The following is a 21,889-nucleotide window of genomic DNA, read 5'->3' as shown; positions in this document are numbered from 1 at the left end:
CTTGAGCCATGGACACAAAATAATTGTACACACAATTGATGGTAGAGCAGTTTTGCTAGATTGAGTATTTCTCTTCCGTGACTTCAGAAAAATTACTGAAGACAAAGGTTGAAAACAAAGTAAAACTATCTTAAAACAGGACGTTCTGATTAATAAGCGATGCTGCTGGCTGGCTTCTGATGATAACCATGATTTCCTGGCCAAAAACACATATCATTCCAACAATTATTTTATATAGACTCTGATGGTAGCAGGAGTTAATACACCAGTTATAGTAACAGTTTTCAATTCAAAAACTGTGTCATCTTTCTTACTGGTTGTGCCCGATTGGGATAGTCTTTACTTCATTAGCATCGGCTACAGTCGTTTACGTGATCGAAGAAAAGAAGACTTTGTATTAAAGTTGTAGTCTCTCTACTGAATGGCTACTAATAAGACAAAACACAACAGCTCCATGGGGAAACTGCTACTATATATTGAGTGCCGGATGGTGCCTTTTCACTCAACCTCCTTGCCTTGACATGTTACCTCTGTAAGCCACCTATATTAAAGAGATGTCCAGTGCTCCTGAAACTGATTATCTCGAATCACATTTACAACAGTGCACAGGCATTCCTATGGCTACTAATTTTGCCCTTTGCTTTTTGACATTTCTATATACATACGAAGCAGAATCCATCCATTACTTAGTCAACAAATAAGGTCTCTCTGGCTAAAGGTTTCAACGTAACATTCAGATACATAGATGATGTTATTTCTCTGAATAATTCAAGTTCAGTGGCTATCTCCCTATGATCTATTCTCCTCAATTGGCAATTAAAGAAACTACAGTCTCAGACTTCTTCTGCCTATTTTGATATTTTCTCGACTTTTACTCTTGTGGTCACCTTCTACTAGACTGTATGAAAGAGAGTAGATTTCAACCTTCATATCATCAATTCCCTTCATTTGGAGAGAAACATTCCACTCTCACCAGCCTATATGGAGTGTACATATCTCACCGTATTCGTTATGCGAGAGCATGTAGTTCATACGGTACTCTTTTGATATGTTCACTTCTCTTGCAAGCTTATACCGGTAAATCAAGGTTACTCAAAAGACAAAAACTTGTCTCAACATTCAAACGTTTTTTGGCATGTGTTATAGGCTTGTTGACAAAATGATATGTGTCTCAGACGATGGCCACAAATGGCATCAGTTATATCAGTCTGTGGACTGTGACCATGTATTTGACTTGGATATATGGGGTATCACACGTTAGAACAGGATGTAACCACCCTCCGGAATATTTACTAATGTTTTCCATCACACGTTTTCTGACTCAAGTAAAAAGAGCAGATCACGATAAGCAGGCCAGTGAAACATGTTTCAGGCTACGTTTATCTGTCAACTAATGTTTAAAATTATGTAGGTCAGCTCTATCACGAAGATCTGGCTGTTCAGCAGTAAAGCCTGGCATCTCATTAAATATTCACACGTGACAAAGCCTACAGTGCCATACTGGCAGAAAGGTTTCTTTTACAGCATCCTACCTTGCAGCCAACAATTTATGCCGAATCCCCAATTTGCCTCTGCCTGCATTCTACTTTCTCGACATGCCTGCTTTTGATACCCATTTGAATTGGGTGTCACTGCAATTTTTGCATTCTCTTACCAAACATTCTTCCAGCCATAAGAAACTGGCGAAATCTATGTACGTAGAAGATGCCTGTTTTTGGTATCTACGTACGTTATGTAGGGTTTCAACGAGAATGTTTGATTGTATGAAACGTGTCTTTGATTTGAGAAAAACAACAGAGTAGATAATATCTTGTGATCTATGCAACTGACACCTTTGGAAAGCATTTAACACGATTGGAACTAATTTTTAGCTCATATTTGGTTTTATATATAAATACCAAAAAGAGCTTATATGATGAGTCTGAGTGGCGTCTGTGTCTGTATATTTGTGGGTATGTGCGGATGTATGTCCGTCACACACAAAGGCTCCCATACCGCCAAAGCTACCATCTCAGTATTTGGTGTACAGGTAGATGTAGGGGTTGAGATGTGAATTTGTTCAAATTAACACATCAGTGTGAAAAATGTGCAAATGAGGTAAGAAAAAGGGAAATACTGCAAGTGTGCAGGAGTGGTGGCAGTGAACTGAATCAGCCTCCCACACATCTGAATAAGAGGATTTTGACCTTTAACCTCTTTGTATGCAGGTTACCTATTATGTTTGGGAGTGGTAGCAGTAACTGAAACAGCTAATTGTTCATTTCCTATCATTGTTTATGAACTGTGACATATTAACAGATCTGCTGAAACCATATGGATGTCTATTTTTGTACATCCATGGTAGAAATATTCTCTGCTATGCATGTTGCTAAAGTTGACTTTCAGTATCTAAAGTTTCAGACCCTATTTACTTTTGTCATTCTTAATTTTCTGGTTTAAATATTTCTTGTTGTTTTTCTGGTTGTATTTCTTGTTTTTTTCTGGTTATACTGTGCAGAAATTGTCATAAAATCAATGCATAATTTTCCTGCACTGAACAGATAGAAATAACACTTATTGTTGATCTTTGGTATGTACCAATTCTGATCAAATTTGAGTGACACCGTATAATTGCGGTATATTTTTGATAATTACAATGTCATAATTTTCAAATTTCTCGAAAATGTCAGGTGCGGTATAGCTGAATGTTGCTATATAACAAATTACAAAAACGAGTGTGTAATGTAAAAAAGCAGATAGATAAATCGACATTACTTTGCCATCCAATTATCCCAAATTAGTTCCAATCGTGTCAGTTCGAACCCCGATCGAAGACACAGTATTTGACATGCCTTGCTGCTCATTCGTTTATCAGGACAAGTTAACTACGAGTGCTTTATCTAGGAAATTAGATTTGCTCTTAGAAATACAGGTCATGCACATGTGATAGCCTTCCTGAAAATAAGTTGAGCCAGTCATCTTGCTCTAACTTCTCGTTGCCAGAAATTTTTAACGAGCTTCAAGTGTCATTTCAAAGTTCAACAACGCTCAAAAAGCTTTTCCGAGGACGTATTATGTTGGTTGGTGCATATGGTGCAGGGAAGACCTCAACAAAAAGAAGTCTTTTCAACGAACCTCATCAAACAGAACATAGGAGCACTCATGGAGCCGAAATCTACAGTATAGATATCACACAATGGATAATTAAGGGTAAAGATTTACATTATCAGTGGATTAAAAGTGTTAGTGTATTAGTAGTCAAAGAACATTTGTGACGAGATAAACTGTAAGATGGTCAAAGGCACCAATGTATATGATCATGCATTTTTTGCTCACGTGTTTACACACGTGAGCATATGTCGCAGCGATGTCTGTCTGTCTGTCTGTCTGTCTGTCCGTCTGTCTGTCTGTCTGTCTGTCTGTGTGTCTGTCTGTCTGTCTGTTGGTCCGATATCTCAAAAACGACTTATCAGATCAGAATCAAATCTGGTACATATATTCAGTTAGCAAATGGCAAGAACTGATTAGTTTTGGTGGGTGTGGCTTGCATACTTTTTGCTCATTTACATAATTAATGATTTTAGAAAAAACGGATATACATGCTCGATTATAAAAGGTTTTGTTCAACGTACATTAAAAAAAAAACGTCTAGAATTGCTAACTGTTTTGCCTTGAATATGCGGCCAGGGACACCATCATCTTTCCACACTGAAGTCTCTATTCTAATACGAGCCAATTGATTTAACTTAGTAGACTCAGCTTTGGAAAGTTGCTTACAGATATGAACTGTAAATGCTCACGTGTTTCATTATATATTGAGGTTATGTGTAAATTTGAACCTTTGCCACATGTTTGAAACTTCATTGAAATTATTATGATCAGCATAATGAACAATAATCACCGCCGATTAATTCTAAAAGGTCATGAAGTATACAAATATGTAATTAGCTGAAATAAAAATATTAAAGTTATTTGACTGCATTTATTGTACCACCACTTTATATAGCAAGTGTAATTACCGTTGGCCAAGTCCTTCAAGCCATATATGCCGAGCTGTGAGATATGCAAATTATAAATTAGCTGACATGAAAATGTGAAATGACTTTCGATATTGTTTTAGCCTGTACCTGGTATAATCATCAATGTACATAGCATGTTTTGCCAACTTCGATCAGCTAAATCCGGTACATATTCCTAATAAGCAAAGTTCATTAAGTATGTAAATTAGGAATTGGCTAAGGTAAAAATGCTTAATGATTGTCAATAATGTTGTATCATGGTATCTGCAATATGTGTAGCAAATTTTGTCAACTTTGGTCAAGTCAATTCAGATATACTGTATATCTCTAATTAAGAAAGATCATTAAATATGCAAATTAGGAATTGGCTGAAGAGAAAATGCTTAATAACTTTCAGTAATATTGTATTATAGTGTCTTTAGTGTACATAGCAAGTTTCATCAATTTGATCAAGTCAATTCAGATAAATATCCCTAAATATGAAAATTCATTTAATATTCAAATTAGTTTTTGGGTGAAGTAAAAATGTCTTTTGACTTTTAATAATGTTATATCACAGTATCTTTGATGTATATAACAAGTTTCAACAACTACAATCAAGTTATTGAGATATATATCCCTAATTGGGAAAGTTCATTAAATATGCAAATTGGGATTTGGCTGAAGTAAAAATGCTTAATGACTTTAAAAAATGTCGTATCATAGTGGCTTCAATACATGTAGCAAGTTTCATCAACTTTGGTCCAGTCATTTCAAAGATATATCCCTAATTAACAAAGTTCATGAAATATGCAAATTAGGAATTGGCTGAAGTTAAAACGCTTAATGACTTTCAATAATGTTAAATCATAGTATCTTTAATATACATACCAAGTTTGGTTAATTTTGATTGAGTCAAATCAGACATATATCCCTAGTTAGGAAAGTTCATTAAATATGCAAATTAGCAACTATCTTTCATGTCACCCCTTTATGGTTCCCACTGCTGATATATCTTGGTGTGATCAACATTTGTAGCAAATCTCATCAAATTGTGTGTAATCGTTTTTAATGTATATCCGTTTTTTCTAAAATCATTAATTATGCAAATGAGCAAAAAGTATGCAAGCCACACCCACCAAAAACTAATCAGTTCTTGCCATTTGCTAACTGGATATATGTACCAGATTTGATTCTGATCTGATAAGCCGTTTTTGAGATATCGGACCAACAGACAGACAGACACACAGACGGACAGACAGACAGACAGACAGACAGACATCGCTGCGACATATGCTCACGTGTGTAAGCACGTGAGCAAAAAACGACTGCACACAATTTGATGAGATTTGCTAGATTTGCTACATTCATGATCTTTTAGAGTTAATCGGCGGTGAATATTGTTCATTATGTTGATCATAATACTTCCAATGAATTTGCAAACATGTGCCAAAGGTTGAAATTTACACATAACTGCAATAATAATGAAACACGTGAGCATTTCAGTTCATATCTGGTTAAGGGTGGGGATTTGGCCGAGCGGTTTTGACTGTGATGTCTTTGCTAGGTAATCATATCTTGGTGTGATCAACATTTGTAGCAAATCTCATTTGCACTGGCCCATGATGGAGGCATCATGGGCCAGTGGCTAGAGCAGTGGACTCACGATCAAAGGATGGTGAGTTCGAGCCCCGGCATGGCTGTGGTGTTGTGTCCTTGGGCAAGGCACTTTATTCCTCATTGCTTCTCCCCACCCAGGAGTGATGGGTACCTGGTAGGACAGAGGTTGTTATGTGTGCGTTTAGCTCTGCTGCGCTTATTGGCTGCACATGTGAGCTGTTGTCTGCTCCCCAGGGAGTTGAGTGGTATCATATTAGGTCCAGTGACCTGGGGTAATAATAATTGTAAAACGCCTTGATCACATCTACTTGTGGATATGTGCGCTATATAAGAACCAAATATATTATTATTATTATTATTATTATAATGCGGTGCCTTACTTTTGAGTTCGAATTCGATCAAATTTTACTGAATTTGATCTTTTCGTACCATTCAAAATCTAATGATATATGCACACTTAAATTAGATATGAACTGAAAATGCTCACGTGTTTCATTGTATATTGCAGTTATGTGTAAATTTTAACCTTTGCCACATGTTTGCAACTTCATTGAAAATATTATGATCAAGGTAATGAACAATAATCACCGCCGATTAGGTCATGAAGTATACAAATATGTAATTAGCTGAAATAAAAATATCAAAATTCTTTACTGCTGTCATTGTATCACCACTTTATATAGCAAGTGTAATTACCGTTGGCCAAGTCCTTCAAGCCATATTTGCCGAGCTGTGAAAGCTCATTATACATGCAAATTATAAATTAGCTGACATGAAAATGTGAAATGACTTTTGATATTGTTTTAACCTGGTATAATCATCAATGTACATAGCAGTTTTTGCCAACTTTGATCAAGTAAATCCAGTATATATCCCTAATAAGCAAAGGTCATTAAATATGTAAATTAGGAATTGGCTTAAGTAAAAATGCTTAATGATTTTCAACAATGTTGTATCATGGTATCTGCAATATATGTAGCAAGTTTTGTCAACTTTGGTCAAGGTGATTCAGATATATATCTCTAATTAGGAAAGTTCATTTAATATGCAAATTAGGAATTGGCTGAAGAGAAAATGCTTAATGACTTTCAATAATATTGTATTATAGTGTCTTTAATGTACATAGCAAGTTTCATCAATTTTGATCAAGTCAATTCAGATAAATATCTCTAATTATGAAAATTCATTTAATATGCAAATTAGGAATAGGCTGAAGTAAAAATGTTTTTTGATTTTCAATAATATTATATCACAGTATCTTTGATGTATATAGCAAGTTTCGACAACTACAATCAAGTTAATTCAGATATATATCCTTAAGTTTATTAAATATGCAAATTGGTAATTGGCTGAACTTAAAATGTTTAATGACTTTCAAAAATGTTGTATCATAGTAGCTTCAATACATGTAGCAAGTTTCATCAACTTTGGTTCAGTCAATTCAAATATATATCCCTAATTAGCAAAGTTCATTAAATATGCAAATTACGAATTGGCTGCAGTTAAAACACTTAATGACTTTCAATAATGTTAAATCATAGTATCTTTAATATACATACCAAGTTTGGTCGATTTTGATCTAGTCAAATCAGACATATATCCCTAATTAGGAAATATGCAAATTAGCAACTATCTTTCATGTCACCCCTTAATGGTTCCCACTACTGATATATCTTGGTGTGATCAACATTTGTAGCAAATCTCATCAAATTGTGTGTAGTCGTTTTTAATGAATATCCGTTTTTTCTAAAATCATTAATTATGCAAATGAGCAAAAAGTATGCAAGCCACACCCACCAAAAACTAATCAGTTCTTGCCATTTGCTAACTGAATCTATGTACCAGATTGGATTCTGATCTGATAAGCCGTTTTTGAGATATCGGACCAACAGACAGACAGACAGACAGACAGACAGACAGACAGACAGACAGACAGACATCGCCACGACATATGTTCATGTGTGTAAACACGTGAGCAAATAAAATGTGTTTTATTAGTCTCTAAAAATTATGACCAATTTTTACGAAATCTTTACGTCTTTAAAATTTTGATCGCGGGAGAAATACGAACCGCCATGCTGTTTGTTTTAATCGACCGGCATGTCGAAGATTGACGCAAAAAGTTCTGACACACCAAAATTGATAACATAGACGCAGGCTGTCGTGACATAGAACGACCAGAGTATATATCTCGGTATTTTCTGTTTGGAGATGACAAAACTTGGCTTGTGCATCTGTTTAACAAAAAATAGCATTGTATAAACGTGAATCCGCAAATATTTTTTTCAGGAAAACAAAGGTAAATGCACAACATTTTCAGACCATTATATTTCATTTCTTTTCATTTATGTTTCGATTAGAGCGTACTACAACGTATAAGGGTAACAAATCTGTCAAAGAGATCCAGAAGTTACTAGCAGATATCATCGTGGGTGGACTGAAGAAGTCGCCATCTAGTGGAGGTGAAGAGCCAGCCACCCATGCCGAGGTCAAGGATGTAGTAGATGCTGTAAAAATGGAAGGGGAACAAAATGAAGACGTTTATCGTAGGTTGCAAAAAGATCTGTTCGCGAAGACCACGCTTGACGGTTCTGATGCTAATTTCTTCTTCAGTTTGTGGATTTTGCTGGGCAAGGTGTATACTACATCACGCATCAGGTTGGTGATATATGTAAATATATATATAGTATCCATAGGACGTGAGCAGTTGATCCCCAGTGGATCAGTACACCTGAAGAAGCTCCAGTTTTGGAGCGAAACGTTGTGTCACAAGTTCATTAAAATACCGGTACGTACGGACCAAACAACTGGGTGTGGTAGTGTGTATCAATCAAGTTTTCTATATATATATATATATATATATATATATATATATATATATATATATATATATATATATATATATATATATATATATATATATATTATACCGTATATTATAAGTAAAATACAACATAAATGATCAATCACTTTCAAAACATATGACATCAGTGATACATAAGAGAGAAATAAAAAGAGCAATATAAAAGAGCTTCAGAAGCAATGTCACAACGACTACTATTTTTAGCTCACATTTGGTTATACCAATGTGAGTTTATCGTATAAGCTGAAGTCGATGGCGTCTGTATGTCTGTGTGTATGTATGTATGTATGTATGTATGTACGTACAGTATGTCCGTCAACATCAAAAACACGCAAACCGCTGCACGTTTCAGCTTGGTATTTGGTGTGTGGATGCATCCTGGGCTATAGATGGGATTTTCTTCAAATGAAGTCTGCATTGCCAAAATTATGCAAATGAGCTTACAAAATGTGAAAATGGTCAAGAATTAATATCTCGAGAACCGCTGTTTTGATTGATTTGAAAATTTGTGTGCAAGTACCTTAGGGGCCGTCGATAATAAAGCTGACGCACAAGAAACGTAATTCCTTCGTTTAACTTGAAACCCCCTCCCTCCCCCCTCAAAATGAAAGTTCTTATGCGAAATCAACTTCATATTATGATGCTGTTTCGGACAAACCCACACACACCTCTGCGATCCGCACGCCCATGGAAAAACACCGATTGTTCACATTAATTACTAAACCTTCACTTTACGCGTTTCACTTTTTAAGACACAGAACATTTTAATGTATTTCGCATGTAGGAAAATGTTCCATGTATATGTAGGTATACCACACAAACATGCTACGGCTTCTGAAAGCGCTCAGTGTGTAAGCGTGTGGGAATTTTCGAAGCATGTTTTCTCGTTTAATTTGGCAAATTATCAGCAAATACCTCAATACTTCAAGGTACCCCTTTCTTCTCAATCGTTTCCTGGAGTTTCAAAGTCATACGAACGAAAATGAGTGAAAAATTTCGATGCAAAAATCGTGCATCAGCGAGAGCGGCGGCCATGTTTTCAACTCACTATTTTTAGCCCACTGAGCCTACGCATACACAGCGTTCTATCGCAGTTGAGCCTGAGCGTAAAGACACTGAAAGTATTCAAAGATAGATAGCCCATGATTCGACCTCTATTTTCGTGTTTTTTGTTTGAATTTTGGCCAAATAGTCGCTTTTTAGCGGGTTCTGAATTTTTCTAAAGCATCTAAAAACATCATGATGACTTTTAATTAATAAACGAAAGAAAAAAATAAGAAATTAATTAATTATCTTCAAAATAAATATATTTTTGACAAGGTGAATCATGCAGCTCAAAAGCGAACGATCAATGTTTTGGACGTGTGTGAGCGATTTTCGCGGGGATTCCCCCGACCTATCGTTCATAGCTACGGCGCTTGAAAAACACGGTCAGTTTCTGTGAAACGGGATGAAATTTTCTTTCAGGCGAGGCGTTTCAAGTCACTCTTGAGAAAAATTACTTATTTTTCAGTTGTTGTTTTACCGTTTCATGAACCATTTTTTCGATTCAATCACTTGTTGACCTGAGAACAACGATATTTAGTACTCTTTTTCAACAGACTTTAGTAAGTAGCTGCCGGTACGGCTGTCAAAATACTATCGTTTTCAAAGTACATTTTGAGCGAACTTTATAAATTAACATTCTGAACCATAATGTAATGTTATGCTTGGAATTTTGTTGCTTTTGAGGTTCATTCGTAGTTTTTTATAATGATTCTTTAAGTTAGTTATTTTTTGTGTTCCTTTCCATCATCAAACGTCGACAAGTATAAAATAAGCCCTAATCACTTAAATGAGAATTATGTGTTTCTTTTCGGTTTCGTAATATGTGACGAAATAAATAAGTTGATTTCTTTTGATCCTTTCCACTTATTGGTATTTTTTCCTGGTTGAAAGTTACTAATATCCTTTAATAATCCTTAGTCTCTACTATCTTAGAAAAGAATGAAACGATTGATTTATAAAAGAAACTTTATTGTGACACAGTTCAGTCATTTTCATAACTCTGAAGTTCAAAATTCAGTGTGCTATACTCATATCTTGGCAGTGTTGAACTCTTCTGTTGTAGTATCTGCAATCGAAACTACTTCACATAGAATAATTAAAAGCATTTCATCAACAATTTTCAAATTCCACTTACTTTGAATTTGAATGTTCCCAACAACCAAAAAATATTGTGGATCATGGTAAGATTAAAACCTCACATATTCTAAAGGTACAGTAATATCTAATTATATAATTGGAGGCGTTAATAAAAAACAAAAATGTTTAGGAAATTATGAAAATGTAAATCAGAGCTGTTGAAAATTATTTAATTTTCAGGATGTTGCCAAATCATGTGTGTATATAAGTATGTCTGGTTCTGAGATGAGCTGTATTGGCATACCAAAGGAATTTGTTGATAACTAACAATTTAATTAAAAGAATGGTTGCCATGGAAACAGTATAGGTTATTTTCAATAAAGTAGATATTCCTTCATCAAAATTTTGCTATGAACTTCATGAACATTTCAAAAATTTCCTAAATTTTCGTAGCCAGTGGTTAACCAACAAAAGTACATTCATGCAGGCTCTCGATATATCTCAGGGCCAGTGGCGACTCATTCAAAGCGAGAAATTTGCATAAATGGGTTTTTCTGTCACTCATTTTTTATCATTTAGAGTAGTTTTGTTGCTGAATGTTCATTGGTGCTCATAACAGAGGGTTTTCTAGAGATAAAAACCCAGAAAAGATGGCTTGACACTATAAAATACTTGCTCAGACATTGCGTATACATTTGTACATAATAACTTTTCATATTTCATCATTCAATGTGGATGTCATTTTTTGTACAAATGTGACATTTTTGGTCAAAATTACAGTGATCTTGGAAGTAAGTTTACCATATTTATATTTGAAACTTGTTGCAAAATTGTTTTTCTTTGCTGATATGCTTTGGTTGTTCTTTTTAAACGTCAATGCTCTTGAGTAGATTTTGCCAAACATAGCTAATTTTCATATTTTACCCTATTTTTGGGTGGCCCGCAAAGGCACATTTTGCAGTAAAGTCAAACTAAACACTGCATTTCTGACTATCTAATTACCTTTCCTGCATGAACTTTCCCTTTTTTTAATTACACTTCAGTAGCACTGCATATAGATTAAGAATGCTTTGTAAGTTCACCAATTATTTTGCATCAGAATGACTGTAAATCTGCCAAAATTTGTATTTTTCAGTCATTTTATAATTTTTCCGCGATGCAGAATTGGACAAACTGCCATATTTGGATATGTTTACATCAAAAAGTAAATTTCCTTTGGTCAAAGATTAAATTATTTTGTAAAAAGAATATACTTTTAAATACTTTTAGCATCATATTTGTTACAGAGTCATGTATTTCAGGGAAAACAAGCCTATGAAAATCTATGATTTCATCAATTTTAACTTTTTTCCAATACTATGACCTTCGGCCGCGAGGTTTTACATACACAAAAATCTTCATAACTTTTGAATGACTGAACCGATTTTGACCAGATAAAAAGCATTTTTCATCATTTCCCAAGCACTCTTTGGAAAATGCATCAAAAAAGCAATTTAGTGATTTTAAAATTTTCACTTGGTATACCTAGTATATGTTTCACGTTGAAAAATCTTACAAGTTTATTCACATTTATGTCTTTCGTTGTCTTTTTAGTCTCCGTATTTTGTTGTCATTCTGTTCTCGAATATAGTATTGCAAGATAGTATTGCGTTCTGGCTGCAAAGTCGCACTCGAAAACAATAGACGAAAATCCTTATGTGATTTTGACGCACGCAAAACGAAATGAGCTTTTACCCCCTCCCCCTAAACGAAAGAATTACGTTTGTCGTGCGTCAGCTTTTATTATCGACGGCCCCTTAGGTGAACCTTATGCAGTTTTATGAATATTGTGAAGATATCTTTAATTTTGTATTTTTGCTGAATTTTTTGGTGATTTTTCTCGTTTTCAGTAAAAATTATTCTTCTCTGAAACCGCCTACCCAATCGCTCTCAAATTTGGGTTGAATCTTTGCGAGGGTGTTACTCTTCTAATTTGTTGAAATTATGACAAAATTGGGAAAATTACTATTTTGGGGCAATTTTTGTCATTTTTGGTCAAAAAATCTTAAACAGTATTTCTTTTTAAAACCCCTGGACAGACAGCTTTCATATTTTGTACACAGACGTACAGACATGACAATAGTCAGATATGTGGAAATTGTCCTGAAATATACAAATTTGTATTTTTAAGACAATATTGTCATTTTTGGTCAAGAAAACTTGTTCTCAAAATTACTTGTTTGATAGCTTTGTAATTTGGTATAAAGCCCGAGTGATGTTATTAGATAAATTTTCTGCTCGAAGTGTTGGGAAACCCCCAAATTTGTATATTTTAGGTAATTTTCTCAGTTTGTGACCTTAAATGACCTACACCAACCCAGGATATGTTGTGAGACAGTTTCGAAGGCTGTGAACATAATTTTGTCATATTTGGTATCATTTTGTAGGAAAATTTGATCCAGAAAACAAAGCTGAGGTGAATTTTTTCATTGCAGACCAATTTTTGCAACTTTTCTATGTAAGACATACAAGGACTGATGAGACATTTTGATCCAGGATAATTCCAGATGTTGTAAATCACCGCCCACAGTGGAAGGCATTTCACTATCTGTAACTAACTTAAGTGCTGTTTACATTAGAATGATAACACTCATAGCATTAATTAAAAACTCCCAAAGGTTGTAAATACATTTCCTGTAATCTGGTGTTATGTAATACCAAGGGATGGAACATTTGATATTCAGGAGGGGGTAGGGTCTAGAAGATTGATGAGGTAGCATTACTTTTTATCAGATCCCTTGTACATTTTTTTACCCACTTCCACCTTTTCTTTTTATCAAGCCTTCTCTGTCTATTTTTTGTTGTTGACATTTGCTTATGTATTTAGGATCTGCTTGTCCCATTGCTGTAGAAGTTGATATGCATGTTCCTAAAGATGACCTCCAGTACCTAAGTTGGAGACCTTATTTGCTTTTGTCATTCTTGTTTTTCCTGGTTTAAATATTTCTCAAATGGACCAATTCAAACCGAATGTGAGCACACTGTCCTTGACGGTATTTTTGTTAGTGTGAGTTCGCACGAGATGTATGTTCAAACTGTGTAGAATTCAAATAAGCAAAATTACATTCAATGCGAACTGGTGTTAGCTACCTGATGCAACACTTATGCACAGTGCTATCTCAAATATTAACATAATTTGAACTATTTTGTGATTATAAGATCTTGAATATTTGTTATAATCTATTTTAAAAATCATCAATCAAGCAGTGTTTTGTGTGAAGGTGGGGCAAATTTCATAAATTATTGACAATTGCACAATCATAAAATATATCTCCAACAAAATTACATTTTGTCTAGCTTTTCGCACGCTCAGGAAAGGAGGACCCATTAAATGTAACTGATTTGTCACTTTTGTTTAGGTTTAAGTCAAATACAAATTCCCTTTCCAAGGTTGATTTGTAGGCATTTACTATTATCAGCAAACGATGCATGATAAGATTTTAAATTTTTCGATGGGAAAATGGCCTTCTACCTCTACCCAAATCAGTTCTGCTGTAGTGTGTATTTTGGTGATCTCTCTTTCAATTGATTTGGTAGATGTTAAGAAAATGTATTGTACATTTATTTATTTCATATACCAGGAAATGAGACCTGGCAAATTTGATTAAACTACCCTTTCTTGTGAGTGTGCTAATTAATTCTGAAAAATTTTACAAAATCACTAAACAACTGCAGCCCTTCTATTAAAAATGAACTATTTTTAGTAGATGCAAAGAAATGTAATCAAGTCTTTATGATTCTCGCCAATGAACGACGAGTCTTGATGATTCTCGCCAGTAAATTTCAATTCTCGCTGTACTTAGTGAGAATTTCCATTCTCACCGGTGAGAATTTGTTCTCACACTTGATTCTCGCCAAGGAGTGCATTTCTCACCAATCTCAAGTGGAGATTAAAATTTTCTCACACGACAATAAGAATAAGAACAGATTCTCACCGATTGCGAGAAACCGTCAGTTTCTCGCTCTAGTCACTCACTTTTTCCCTATAGTGCACTCTGATGTGACCTTGAAACTTTCAGGGACCAACCTGAGTTGTCCCTGAATCTTTCAAAGACTATCCTAATGTGACCTTGAAACTTTCAGGACCACCCACATGAGTTCTTGAAACTTTCGGGGACCACCCTGATGTGTCCCTTAATCTTTTTAAGGGACCACTTAGATATGACCCCTTACATTGTTTTAAGGACTGGCCTAGAGAGGCACTTTGAAATAGTAAAGAACCAATCAGATATGATCCCGAAACCTTCAAGTGCATCCAGGTCCTCTAAGAAATCAGCAATCATCAAGTTTTGACCTTTAATCTTGACATTATCAAGAATGTGTATCAATGAGATGAAATATCCTTAAAAATTGTCAAAAATGATAAATTTACAATGTTTGAAAAGCAGATGGCTTTAAATACTACAATTTTCTTTAACATTTAATTCAATAATTACACTTTTGATATTTTCACTAGAAAATTTGATAATTACTAAATGCTTTGAGTAAACCCTCTCTTATAGAGCATATTCTGTGACTTTTACTGTTTATCTTATAATCACAAAATAGTTCTAATTGTGTTTATAGCAATAATAAGTTGATATCACACAAAATGTATCGTCAACATTTTTATCATCCGTCAAGTTTGTTTGTTAGGAGTACATGTAATGACCACAGTCTAAAAACGTTTTATATAACACAGCGAAAATGTGACATGTCTTTTTGCTCACGTGTTTACACACGTGAGCATATGTCGCAGCAATGTCTGTCTGTCTGTCTGTCTGTCTGTCTGTTGGTCCGATGTCTCAAAAACGGCTCGTCAGATCAGAATCAAATCTGGTACATAGATTCAGTTAGCAAATGGCAAGAACTGATTAGTTTTTGGTGGGTGTGGCTTGCATACTTTTTGCTCATTTGCATAATTAATGATTTTAGAAAAAACGGATATTCATTAAAAACGACTACACACAATTTGATGAGATTTGCTACAAATGTTGATCACACCAAGATATATCAGTAGTTGGAACCATTAAGGGGTGACATGAAAGAGAGTTGCTAATTTGCATATTTAATGAACTTTCCTAATTAGGGATATATGTCTGATTTGACTCGATCAAAATCGACCAAACTTGGTATGTATATTAAAGATACTATGATTTAACATTATTGAAAGTCATTAAGCATTTTAACTGCAGCCAATTCCTAATTTACATATTTAATGAACTTTGCTAATTAGAGATATATATTTAAATTGACTGGACCAAAGTTGATGAAACTTGCTACATGTATTGAAGCTACTATAATACAACATTTTTGAAAGTCATTAAACATTTTTACTTCAGCCAATTCCCAATTTGCATATTTAATAAACTTTCCAAATAAGGGATATATATCTGAATTAACTTGATTGTAGTTGTTGAAACTTGCTATATACATCAAAGATACTGTGATATAATATTATTGAAAATCAAAAAACATTTTTACTTCAGCCAATTCCTAATTTGCATATTAAATGAATTTTCATAATTAGGGATATTGATCTGAATTGACTTGATCAAAATTGATGAAACTTGCTATGTACATTAAAGACACTATAATACAATATTATTGAAAGTCATTAAGCATTTTCTCTTCAGCCAATTCCCAATTTGCATATTAAATGAACTTTCCTAATTTGAGATATATATCTGAATCAACTTGACCAAAGTTGACAAAACTTGCTACATATATCGCAGATACCATGATACAACATTATTGAAAATCATTAAGCATTTTTACTTAAGCCAATTCCTTATTTACATATTTAATGAACTTTGCTTATTAGGGATATATACTGGGATTTACTTGATCAAAGTTGGCAAAGCATGCCATGTACATTGATGATTATACCAGGTTAAAACAATATCAAAAGTCATTTCACATTTTCATATCGGCTAATTTATAATTTTCATGTGTAATGAGCCTCGGCATATATGGCTTGAAGGACTTGACCAACGGTAATTACACTTACTAGATACAGTGGTGATACAATGACGGCAGTAAAAGAACTTTAATATTTTTATTTCAGCTAATTACATATTTGTACACTTCATGACCTAATCATCGGTGATTATTGTTCATTACGTTGATCATAATACTTTCAATGAAGTTGCAAACATGTGGCAAAGGTTAAAATTTACACATAACTGCAATATATAATGAAACAGGTGAGCATTTTCAGTTCATATGTTGTTTACTTTTATCTGCAATCTCTCTCTCTCTCTCTCTTCTCTCTCTCTCTCTCAGGTATTTCTTGCAAGTCGGGTCATTTACATTCTTGTTACTGATCTTACTAAGTCTCTCGATGACATGAAGGTTGAATGTGATGACAGCAGGACTGTAGGTGGTAAGTAACCCTATTAATTTTTGTCTTATATACCGGTATATACATGTTTGCGTGGTTGCTACACAAATCAGTGTTTCTTTGATAGATAGATAGATAGATACATACATACATACATACATACATACATACATACATACATACATATATACAAACATACGTACATGTATACATACATACACGCATACATGCATACATACGTACATACATACATACATACATACATACATACATACGTACATACATGCTTTATTTATTTATTCATTTATTTATTTATTTATTTTTCATTCAGGTGATCAAATAATGCCCAATTTTAGGCACTTTAGGAGAAAATGCAATATCAGATAATAATGACAATACAATCTAAAGAAACACTGGTAAAAACACGCACTTTGCAGTACAAGCCGAAAGGTGAAACCAGAACTAAACAAATTTATTTTTGATTAGCTATTAAAAGGTCATTTAAAGTAGTTACACATCTTAAAATTGGTGAATTGGTTAATTTGCAAACATTTGCATAAATAAACACTCCCTTATCATGCAACTTACGACTGCGTGACAACCTAAAAGGTAAAGCCAACCAGATAATCTTCGGCTAACAAATTAATTAATATTGAATAAATATTTGCAAAAGTGATTTTTGAGTAAAATACGCTGTGCTTTTTGCAAAATTAATAGATTTCTGCTGTACACGTTCGTGCGTTAAATGTCTGTTACTTGCCATGTAGACCATAACTCTGCAGTAAATCAGATGACTTCTCACGTGGCTCACATACAAAGACTTTAGTGTTGAATGTTTGAAAATTAGTGCAGGTACATACGCTTAAAGGTGTGGTGATCGATCACAGGACCTAGGAATGGCACATGTAAAACAGTGTGTATCTTTGCGTCAGAGGCGAAATAAACTATGAGTGTATCTATTTATCCAGGAAATCTTAATCCTGACAGCTGTGTGTGTACGCAAATAGAGCCAGTCGACATATGGGGACACAAAACACACGATGAGCAAACAGGTAGTGGTTTTGAACACAATCAATGTACCCGGTACTTCACCAAAGTCTGTAACTCCGCGCTTTGAACATAGCTTGTAACAAGGAACAGTGAAAAGCATGTTGGACGCGTAGACCCATAACAGCCACTCATGTAGTTTGTGCACAGTGAAGATTTTGCAGATCGACAACTTTGACGGAAAATGGAGCGACCTTTCCTACCGGAAGTTTTACCTCCTTCAATTCAGTACAAAATTTTCGTATTGACTATTGATGCGGGATTACAGTCGTAACGTGGTGGCAAATCCTAGTCGTATTGACGACTATACTGCGTAAACAGTTACTAAATAAACTTTTCACGCATTTACGAGCAGTGAATATTTTTACCGTTTTTAATCCAAAGCCGTCCGTATACGCGTATGACGGTGGCAAAAACAACACAAGGAATCTGGCGTACATTATTACTGAATTACTTTGTCCAAAAAATTTGAGTTAAAACACCCAAATGCCGAACGATAATCATACAGAACTTTGCAGGTTTCTGGACTAAACGACCCCAAACCGACCGGATCTCAGTCAACTGTGCCAGGCCCAACGTCTACTCTATCTGCGTCAACTCAACCTTTCACTCTAGACAACTTTACCCTACAAACTGGGAATATACTAAATTTACCTTGAAAAAATTCAACTGTGTATCGTATGGAAAAGATTTTACCAGGGGCCACGGGGCAAATAAAAAACCAACAAACCCCAACAGAAACAGTGGAATGATCATTAGTGTGCAAGGTCGCTGTATTTTATGTCACGGTAAAAATTTCTAGCTTTCAAATTTCTGGACGGTACAAAAGACGGGGCATAATAAGAAAAGATTGAGACCAATGCGTTACTGCCGATGCCGCAGCTGACTCTATAACTTTCAGGGGCGTACATTGGTACATAACGTAATGTTGATAGCAAGGTAGTTCTGCGTCCAGTGATAAACACGCAATATACCACGGCTGTTGATTTGAGCTGCTGCCTTCGATTGAAGATTTTCAACACAAAGACATAATATCAATAATTTTGTAAGATTATTTTTTATTATTTATTTAAATCAGGATCAAGGCCCATAGACATTACATAAACAAAGAAAAAATGGTAGTAGAAAGTACAATTGTTCACACTCAAAACCAACACAAATACAAGCTAGTATAAACTATTTCTCCAATGCCTGCACTGATATGAATCTATATATGTACAGTTATAAATATTCGTTACATAAAAATTTGTGCATTGTTGCATTCTGCTGATAAAATTATGAACACACTTACGCATTAGTTACGCACATTCAGAATTTTAAACCCACTCGGAATAATCATCATACAGACAGTTTTTCTGATTATACAAGATATCGTGTTCACTAGCATAGATCTCACAGACATAGGTTAGTTTCTGCAAGCCTTTGCTTGAAGGACTAAAAATGATTAAATCATCAGCATAGCAAATATGATTTAAAATTCTACCACCAAATAAACAACCAATTATACAAGTTTGTTGACAAACGAGAGCTCAGCTCATCAATATATACATTGAACAAAGTGGCGAGAGAATGCCCCCTTGTCGAACGCCGTTTAAAACATTAAAAACAAGGGATACAACGGATCCCCATTTAATGCAAATTTGCTGATATCTGTACCAAAAGGCAATTAGCCGTACAATGATAAGTGGAATTCCTCTTAAGATAAGTTTCTTAAAAAGTGTCCAATGGTTTACACGGTCAAAAGTTTTAGAAGCATCCACGAAACACAAAAACATAGTATTCCTATGAGACTTACAAAACTGGATTACTTCCTTCAGAAGATAAATACACTTGTCAGTGGAATGTGTTAGCTTTAAAGCCAAATTGATTATCTGACGTGTACAAGTAAGACTCAATATGTATTAAAAACACAAGTTCTAAAACCGTTGAGAAAACAGAGGATAGAGCAATAGGTCTATAGTTACTCTTGTCAGCCACATCACCAGCTTTATCTTTAATAATAGGCACCAAGACAGTAGAAATCATACTTGGAGGCAGGTACCCATGTGTCATACAAGCATGAAAATAATCGTTTAAAGTACAGCAAGTATATCACCGGCATGTACAAGATGCTCAGATGAGATACCATCAAGTCCAAATGCCTTACCATTGTCCAGCTTTGCAATAGCACATTTGATATCCATAACTGAAAACATACAATTAGATGGCTTACATTCAATAAAGCGTCTCCTACAAATGTTCTATTGCACTCTGTCCTGACTGAAGAGAACAAATCTTTAAAGTGGTCATGCCAAATGTACACTATGCCTTTGTGACCAGTGGCTCCTCCTACTGTGTTAGCAAGTGAGACACGACTAGAAGACTTTTGTTCCACATACTTCCAAAACTGAATATCATTCTTATTAATCAGGTCAGCAGCCAGGGCGTCTGCCTGAGCTGTATTTTCATTTTTACACCAGCGCAAAGCATACTTAAAATGAGCTCTAGTAGTTTGCATTTTACGAAAAATGTGGCCTTGCAGTGTTGGCGCTAGGAATTTTTTCATTGTAGCCACAGTCTGTTAGTGTGGCTAAAATGATCAATTTTTTTTTAGCCACAAGCAATTTTTATTAGCCACACCCAACAAATCAATTTCACATACAAATTGCACAAACCCTATATTTTCAATAACGTTTATACTTTATTATCCACATGTTGGGCCAGGGCTGTTGTACATATTTTAAGGATTCCTCGACAGATATAACTGCTGAGCACATTTTCTGCTAATTTTATAGCAGCAGATAATAATGACCAGGAGCACAGTAAACTCCAGGTCCTTTGTGAAAGTTGTCTGTCCTTCAATTAAAAAAATATGTATTAAACAAAAATTGGTCTTAACTCCGTTCAGATCTATATTTCATGAGTGCTGGTGAATAAATTGACCCCTCCGACAGGGACAAACAAACTTCTGTGTATTTTAACTTTTATTATGACACAAACAACAAAGAGAGTTCTTGGAACAAAACTTGCACAACATGTCATGAAAAAAATCATCAAAGTCTAATCATTGGCAATGACCGGTCCTCTCTTTTATTTTTATATCATTTAAAAACTGCTGTATATACCAATATTGGTGATCTGGATAAAATTAGTGATTGCCTGACTATGCAAAGCATTGTCCATACAGTATCAAAGAAAACTATTGGTATTAAAAAATTGCTTAGGTTTTGAAAATTAATTAAATTCGCAAACTCAGTGAAAAATCAAAAGAGCAGTTCGTCAATATGACAAATCTAGGATCAACCGACTCATCTGCAGTCTCACATTTCATACTTCCATGCACAGACAAAAACCTTGTGTAATTTGTTCAACCATGGTCTAGACCGAGGTTCGTCTGTCTTTGTTCTCTTCTCGGTGGTTTGCTTATTTCTTTTTTTTTGTAAATTAGATGGTATTTTAAACTTAGTTTCTTTCCCAGCTGAGAACAATCAATAAACTATTTTGTCGCTGCCCGCAAGCCGCATCGTACCCTGCATTCGTAACGTATTTGCATTGTTTGGGTGTCTCGAAACTACCCAAACAGTACATGGACTGGAGTATACAAATTGGGGATCTTGAAACTTTTTCGCGCATGCTCATTTTAGCTCTGGTCAAACTACAACGCCATCACTTCAGTCTGTCAGTTGCATGCTCAGGAACTCTGCCGTCGATCATCGGTTGACGTACGACAGAGCAACGAATTATTTTTTTCCAAAGGCTAGATATTTAAATGACTGAATATTTTGATAATCTGACCGATCTAAGGGTTATTTTGATAAGTTAAAAGTGACAGAACCGGCGTGATTAACGATGGTGCACGCTGTTTGGAATACGTTGTGCTGCTATGCTGGCCGGCGTGAACTCAAATTACCCTTCATG

General features: G+C 34.8%; 1 protein-coding gene across 2 annotated transcripts in view; it reads left to right on the top strand.

Moving 5' to 3' along the window:
• Window positions 1–21,889, top strand: part of LOC139134730 (malignant fibrous histiocytoma-amplified sequence 1 homolog) — a 247,979-nt gene that overhangs the window by 182,484 nt on the left and 43,606 nt on the right. Inside the window, exons 5-7 of one of the 2 annotated variants that reach the window (XR_011552856.1) lie at window positions 2,983–3,189; window positions 7,958–8,255; window positions 16,888–16,987. The exons of the other annotated variant lie outside the window; for it this stretch is intronic. The gene's annotated coding sequence lies outside the window, so the exon portion shown is untranslated. The remainder of the gene's footprint in view (window positions 1–2,982; window positions 3,190–7,957; window positions 8,256–16,887; window positions 16,988–21,889) is intronic. 2 annotated transcript variants of the gene reach the window in all.

This window comes from Ptychodera flava, chromosome 6, assembly GCF_041260155.1.
Source record: "Ptychodera flava strain L36383 chromosome 6, AS_Pfla_20210202, whole genome shotgun sequence".
NCBI classification, from domain to species: domain Eukaryota; kingdom Metazoa; phylum Hemichordata; class Enteropneusta; family Ptychoderidae; genus Ptychodera; species Ptychodera flava.
This window is presented reverse-complemented; position numbering and strand designations above follow the sequence as displayed.